Below are 8,051 nucleotides of genomic sequence, written 5' to 3'. Positions count from 1 at the left end.
ACCATGGTTTGCTGTGCTGCCTGGGGATGCTCAAATCGCTCTGAGAAAGGAGTACGAATGTACGGCTTCCCCACTGACACAGAGCGGAGGAAAAAATGGCTGGCACAAGTCAGCAGGAGCAATTTCATGACCAACAGCAAAAATATATGTGAGGTTAGGTTATTGTATACAAACACTGCATTTGCACTTTTTCACAAAACGAAAACCACACCATTGGGAAAGCTTAATGTTTTGTTTAATACAAAAAAACAGGGAAAGGCTTGAAAAACACTGAGAGTTGAGACTCAGGGTGCAGGGTGAGGGTCTCAGTGCAGGTATTCAGGCTCCATTGAATCCCCCTCTGGTTCTTGTGCTGAAAGAGGGAGTAACAGACAGGAGAAAGGGTTATACACACCTATATAGCACACCTATTGGATGGGAAATTGCCTTGGGGAAATAAGGTGTGGTCTTTGTTCCCAACTGAAGTTATGGAACTTTATTATTTGTGAGTTTAACAAAGTATGACAAATGGCATCAGTAACAGATGTGATATGAATTTCTATAAAGTTGTCTCACATTCTTGGTCATATTTTATATACAGTATATAATGAGTATAACATGTCCAGTAAGTATAAAGTGTTTCCTAATAGCCTACTGTGTATTCAACCACTATGGTATAGTGTATGGTACTATGGTATGGTATCCTAGCTTAATCTGTTATCTGTAAACGTTCCCTAAATCTACTAATTTAGGGATAATCCACTGACATCCTTTAATACACATGTTAATTTGAATCAGATGTACTGATAATATCCGCAATATAAATCTTTAAGCTTCTTCTTACCTTTAAAAGTCAGTCACGAACGGTCTATTATGCTGCAACTCTACAGCTCTGCTAGCCTTGGCGCTAACTTCCGGGGAACGATTGAGAGGCTCCACGATCCGCCATTGCTGTAAAAAAGTGGTCCATTGGAGTGAACGGAGATGACATAACTCTCAGTCTATACGGCGCTGGCTATGGCGAGTTCACACAACACACAGGAGCTAGAAGACCCACCTACTTCTTTTAAATTAGGTGTCTGCAGTGGTGTAGTGGGCGTTGGACGCCGGGGTACGCGTACCCCCACTTATTTGGAGCATGATCTTTTTTTTAATAGTCTAATAAATATAAAAGCATTGCCAGTGTTATCAGTTGCAAGTGTGTATTTGTTGTAATAATGACAAAAACATAATACATTTCACAGTAATTATAATAAAAACTAAAAACGATTTCCTTCAAAAGTTATGATTCGTCATCACGCTCGTGACCCCGCGACACCCACGGCGAGCCAGCTCTCCGCCCCCCGATTTTACGGCAGCTCTTTCCCTCAAGAATGCTAACGAAAAAGCTCTATATTGGCAGGCAAACATTTTTTACTTGACTTCTTTTCTAAAAAGAATATAATTCACAAGAAGAAAGAGGCTAGCAGCACCGAAGCTACAAGTGAAGCTGCTACTAGTAGGATCAGACGTGCATAATGCTAGCACTAACGTTAACGTTAGCTGCGCTAGCAACGTTCCCCTGGCTAGCTCAAGCTCACCTTTCCCAGAGGCATGGACGGAGGAGATGTGGCGGAGGAAACAAGAGCCATACCCGTGGATAAACTGCAAAGCTGGGAAACTGGGCTGCAAAGTTTGTTCATCCATTTCGGATTGATCAGTCTTCAAAACGCAAGGTGTGTGTGAGTGTGACTGTGAGTGTGTGTGTGTGTGTGTGTGTGTGTGTGTGTGTGTGTGAAAAGCAGCGCTGTCTGCTTATTTGCAATGTAGGCTAGGCCTAATCACAGAGCTCTCAAATCTCACGCATTTGGCGTGAGACACACGCAATTCACTCCATTCACACGCTCACACGCCACACCTTGTATTTCTCACGCAGAGAATTCTTTCCAGGGTACCGCCCACCAAGTTGGGCCGCAATTTTGTACTAGGCTTGTTTGAGACGCGTGCACTCCACTAGCACCCCCCCCCCCCCCCCCCCCCCCGTTGACATTCGCGATACAGAGGGCTTCATACTCCACTAGCAGCCCCCCGTTCACATTCGCGGTACGGAGGGCTTCATGGGAACTTTGAGTGGAGCCAGAAGTTGGAGTACCAAACACCGCTGCCAAAATCTCACTCTGAACTCTGTTCAAAACTTGAGAGCCCTGTAATCAGAATCATTTCAATTCCAGATTCAACGGAGACGGAGGCGTCAGCCAATCGAATCATATGCCAGTGCAAGCTCTAGCCAATAAAACCGCGTGCTTTTATGTCTGGGGCGTGAGATTCATGTGATTGGTTGTTGGTCGAGTTTCAGCCCCCCCCCGCCGGCAAGCAACAACGCACGCCACCGTGTAGGAGCCGTAACGGCCCGTCCACACAGCGGCGTGCGTTGACGCTTCACCATTCACTTTGAATGGGGTAATGTCACTTTTTGCCGAAATGCATTTTGGGAAGCGACACGACGCGTTGCTGGCGTTGCTGGCGTGGCTGCCGTTGCTGGCTTCAAAAGTTGAGCAATGTTCTACTTTTGGCGCCTCGGCAGAAGCGTCAGCCAATGAAATCCCGTTTATGCAAATCTGCCAGTACAAGCGCTTGCCAATCAAACCGCGTGTATGCTGGGAGAGACTACGCAGGTCATTTCCTCATATTCCCAAAAATGGAGGAAAAATTCATTATAGCGGTAGTGAATCACCCGGTGCTGTATGATCAGTCTCTGTTCATTTACCAGGATACAAACCGGAAGAGCCAGGCATGGAGGGAGGTGGCAGAGACAGTGGGTGAAACTGTTAGGTTTTCGCCTGTTTGGGGATTTTATATCCAGTTTTCTCCGTTTTAACATTGCTATTGCTTTGTATGTCGGGGGCGGGAGATTCATGTGATTGGTTGTTGGTCGCATTGCTAGCAAAAAATCCCCAAGCTTCAGATACGCCCACCGCACGCCGCTGTGTGGACGGGCCGTAACTAAAGTAGGACTAAGCATACCGGTAGTTTCTGTGGACCTGTCTGCCCATTTTGTGAGTGCACTGCGCGCGTGCACACTTGTGTGGCATTGTTTGGGATGACCTAATTAAAATAGCGTCCCCCGAGTAAAAAAAATCCCACTACACCGCTGGGTGTGTGGGAACATTTCGGGTTCCCTGTGGACTACAACAATGATGGGGTGCGGGTTGTGGATCAGACGACGACGGTGTGTCGGCGTTGTTCGACAGCGGTGCGGTATGCTAGTGGTAAGACGTCAAACATGCTCAATCACCTCAGAGTCAGTATCAGTCCCCAGCGAGAGGGTTTTCTCGACGGCAGGTGACATAGTTACCGCCAACAGATCTGCCCTCACTACTGACAACGTAGACAAACTCATCTTTTTGAAAAAAAACTTGAAAATAGAGTAAAGCTTGAGTACCTTTATTTAGGCTTAATGGCCTCACACACTCACAAGTTAATCACACATGTTAGACATTGCCCCTAAAGGTAGGCCTACATATTTTATTTTGTTTTATATTTATCATTGTATTTATTTTATATTTTGACATCAGGAGATGTTATACAGTTCTGCATTGCCTTTTATAGATTGCGATTGAAACACTTTCTTATTATTTATTTTAATATTTTCAAGACATTATTTTTAGTTGTACAGCTTATTTAACCTTTTTGTTTGACATCAGCCATTATAAATAATATGGCCATCTGAGTGTGTGTGTTACTGTTTGTGGTTTGTTTTTAACTGTGTAATACAGTTAATGATTCAAAATGTTAGAGTTCCTTATGTTCAAACCAAAAGTTGCACTACTTTTAAAAATAAATAACAGCAAAAAAAATTATGCATTTGGGACTTTTTTTTGCTTTTCCTTGTTGTACCGAACCCGTACCGAACCGTGACCCCCAAACCGAGGTATGAACCGAACCGTGACTTCTGTGAACCGTTACACCCCTATAACAAAGCTTGCAAAGTAGAGCAACATAATGCAATGTGTTATGGGGAACACTATAAATACGGTCTGCATGCATGTGTGTGTTTTTGGGTGTATCAGAATGTCAACCTAGGTATTTGAAATGTGGAAATCTGTTTTGTCTATTTATTTATTTTCAAATTGTTTTATTCAGTTTGCATTGTTTTATGAAATTATTGTAATATGTCATCATACTATTGTGTCTGCTATGTTTTTTATCAGTATAAATAAAAATATATCCTCCTTAAATTAGAAAACCAAATAAAAATAAATTCTCTAGTTCATAAAGTTTGTGTGAGAGCAGAGTTTGTTTTTGTACTTCACAGAAATCATATTTTAACATAAAATGGTATGTCGCCTTTCATTGCTTTGAATTCCTCAGATAGCCTTTGCCACCATTGTATTTGGATGGAAGTGGATATCTCAAACCGGGACAAATAAACCTGTAACTATGTGTGTGATGAGATTCTAGCAGGCCTGAAAAAAAATGCATTTATGTCATTTTTGCAAAGGAACATCCAATGTCTGCCTACACATATCAGTCTGTAGGTCAAATAATTGTTCTATTTGTATGTTTTTCAAAGGGTTTATCACTTTACCTAAGGTCACCTTGATCTGCTCTGCTGAGGAGGTTATTATGACATTTTCTGCGTGTTTTAAGGTGTTTTTGTCTCAGCACTTCACATTCCATCTGCGTGGACGTTTAGAAGAGACCAAACAGGCAGAAGCTATAGCAGACGGTTATTAAGGGTCACTGCTGTTAATGAAAAAAATGGAGTTCATTGACCCTGTGTGTGTCTGTGCTGACGTACAAGGTCGAGAATAACACTATTCCACTGGGGAAATCTTTGTGGAGAAACAATCTTATGGGAGAAGGTTTTTTCTCAACTAATCAGAAAAGAGCAGTTTTTGTTTTTGGCTATGTTGGAGATCTCCAGGAGACATAATGTGTTGACTTCACTTTTGCATGAACTCTGTTGCAAAACCAAATTTCTCGGAACAACATTTTGGGTTCTGTATTCTGGAAGCATTTGAGTGCTTAATCCATGCATATGGATTTGGTCAAATCTAAAGTGAAATACTTCAGGATGAATCGTGATTTGTCCATAAACTATGTTCTGCACCTGACAGTGTGATAGTTCTGGGAGCCAAAAGTGAAGCCAATACGCGGAAACCTATAACCTGCTGCTGGTGTAGGGTTATCCAGAATGTGTTTTTTGCATTTTGGGTTTGTAAATAATATCCAAACATTTGACAAAAGTACATATTTTAGTCAATTCTAAATATATCTAATATGCCTATTTAAAAAAAAAAGTATGCTTCTAGTTAACGATAAGTTGCTCTTTCTCACTTGAAATACTAACTTTACAATGCGCTAATGTTGAGCCTGTAGTGTAGTGTAATACGCCCTCACAACCCAGTCTCACGGCATTTCATGTTATGGTCACGACATTTAATCTATTCACCAACACGATTTTCCCTTTTTTTTCGTGTCACAAAGAACGATTTTAAAAGCAATGTATTTCTATTGGTAGTATATTTCGTGCCTGCAGCACGTCATTTTGTCCGTTCGGGTCTTGGAAGATCGGAAGCTGTGGGGTTCATAAAAACATGTTCTTACTCAATATCAAGCCACGATTGTTGTTTTTATTTTAAATCGTATAATGTCCGGCTTTTTTTGTCGTCTGTGAGGAAAATAAATGGGGCTCAGAGCCTCAGAATACTTAAATCTGTATTTTTTTAAATATTTTTTTCTTTCTAATTTGTTATTCTTTTCCAAGCAACGCACTGTTATTTACTCACCAATAACACACAATTATTCTTGTTTTTATTTATTTGTTTAATTCCATAATCTCGGGCTTTTTTGTCGTCCGTCAGGAACTGAATTTCAAAATGGAAATAACCAGCAACAGACGTAGCATCGATCATTGCGATAGAGTGGCGAAGTCACGCCCATCTACTTCCGGTCCATGGGACCTTATTTCGGAAAAACAATGTATTGAAGTCAATGGAGAGAGAAAACGTATATTTCGATCCCGTTTGAATTGTGCCATGAATTACACAATTACAAAATAATTTCCATGTAAAAAAAAGTCACAGTTTGTCGTAAAACTGTTGAAATATAAGACTATGAAAAATACGCAACTAGAAAGACTACAAATCCCAGATGATGTCACAATTGTTTTCCTCCACTAAAAGATAGCTAAAATCAGCATAGACATAATCTATCTATATGGCGCTGGCTAAGATAAGATAACTTTAACAAGATGCCTGTGTGCTTAGTACCAGGTTGTTATCAATACAACAATGGGTCTTGCTCGTTCTTTCGCTTCCCGTCTGATGAAAGGACCAGGAGTGGCTGGATCAAGTTAGCTACCTAGCTAGTAGCTAGCACGTTAGTTAGCATTACAGCCTTGTCATTTTTATTAGCCTTTAACATGAAGTAACATTAAGTAACCCAACATGTTAAACAGTAAGAGTGGTAGTCATATTTCGTGAACCCTTTGAAGAGTACTGTCACACTGGTGTGATCATTCTATAATACACAATTTAAGCCAGGGGGAGAAATGCTAACGCCACATTAGCATCTGCGATCTTTTCTACTTCATGCTATCTGCACAAATGGTTGACATTAAACATTAAAAAGAACAGGCAGTTCAGAGAGAATCAAAATAAGGCAGGCAGGCAGGCAGCTTTGCATGACATTCTTCTGGACGTGTTTCATTGTGGTGATAGTGAGGGTAGTCAATCCTTTTTTTGACAAGACAATAGTGACGGCCATCTTGGTGACGTGTGTTGTTCTGCTAGACAGGAGATGTAGTTAATTCAGCGTTTCACACAAACAAATGTGTTACTTCCCAGTTTTACGACACATTTTAATTTTTTTGACTTGCAAAATTATCTTTTAAATTGACAAACATCATATGTGTAATTCGTGGCACAATTCAAACGGGATCGAAAGATAATCTTTCTCTCTCCATTGACTTCAATACATAATCTTTCCGAAATAAGGTCCCATGGAGGTCCACCGGAAGGGGAGGGACTTCGCCACTCTATACACAGCCACTGAACTGATTACCCAAGATCCTCAGCTATGGTTTAAGCTCGCCGATTGGATGTTTTAGCCGCAATGCATTTAGGGATATGGTGTTCATGTAATATCAAATCCGAAAAACTTTTTTTTTTAAAGAAAATAATACTTTATTCCAAGTGTTTTTTCTTTTTTCTTTGAAAGTCATCACATAACGGCATTGTAATACACGGTTCGGCTGCATTACATATTACAGATCTGCCGTAGTTCTTTATTTATAGAGCCCTTAGACAGCTATATGTAGTGTTGGGTGTAACGCGTTACAAAAGTAACGGAGTTACAGTAATATATTACTTTTTGCTGTAACGAAGTAATGTAACGCATTACTAATGAAATGTGGGTAATATATTACCCGTTACAATGCTCAGTAACGCAGTTACAACACATTTTAACCCGAAATTAAATGGTGTTTTGTTTTTTAAGAATGTACTAACATAGCGAGACATTCCGACACCGGACAAATTGTGCGGGTAGATTAGTAAACCTGGTGTTTACCCTTCAGGCTTCGCGTCGAGATCTTCGGGGAAGTTGAACGTTATGCAACCATTCAAAAAAGAGAACGTAGCGAAAAATACAAACAACAAATTGTGTCAGGTGCGCGTGACCTGCTCCACTGCGCGTGCATCATTTCCAAAGTGCTTCCACAGCAGTGACACACATCTGATCTGTGGATAATCATTTATACGAAAATGGTTAAAGCAACCAACACTAAACGCCAGCAACACTGCATCTACTGCAGACAGTAGCAACAGGTCAGATGCGGACATCACGTTACCCTCCGTTGTGGACACTAGCTTACTCCCGCCTGACTCGCCAGCCCCGGAGCAGCAGTCTTCGTCGCCTGAAACTACGCCGCCCCTCTGCGGCCCGCAGGTGCCAGGTATATTTAAACAACTACCCGCCTGTACAGTGGGGTAAGGCGGTCATTTTGCAGCTTGTGGTATAAAAATAGACAATGGCTAGAATATTCATGTGAAAATAGTACCATATTCTGACATGCCTGTAGAAATGTT

The 8,051-nt window shown here is 41.2% G+C and overlaps 1 long non-coding RNA gene across 1 annotated transcript; it reads right to left on the bottom strand.

The window, feature by feature from the left end:
• Positions 1-218: 218 nt before the first annotated feature.
• LOC307043109 lies at positions 219-1,902 on the bottom strand. The gene is made up of 2 exons (XR_013809282.1): positions 1,560-1,902; positions 219-930 (listed from the first exon to the last, which is right to left on the bottom strand). It is a non-coding gene; the product is annotated as an uncharacterized lncRNA (long non-coding RNA).
• Positions 1,903-8,051: the final 6,149 nt, after the last annotated feature.

This window comes from Notothenia rossii (genome assembly GCF_949606895.1).
Source record: "Notothenia rossii genome assembly, chromosome: 1".
Taxonomy (NCBI): domain Eukaryota; kingdom Metazoa; phylum Chordata; class Actinopteri; order Perciformes; family Nototheniidae; genus Notothenia; species Notothenia rossii.
Note: the sequence above shows the minus strand (reverse complement) of the source record. Positions and strands in the feature narration are given on the sequence as shown.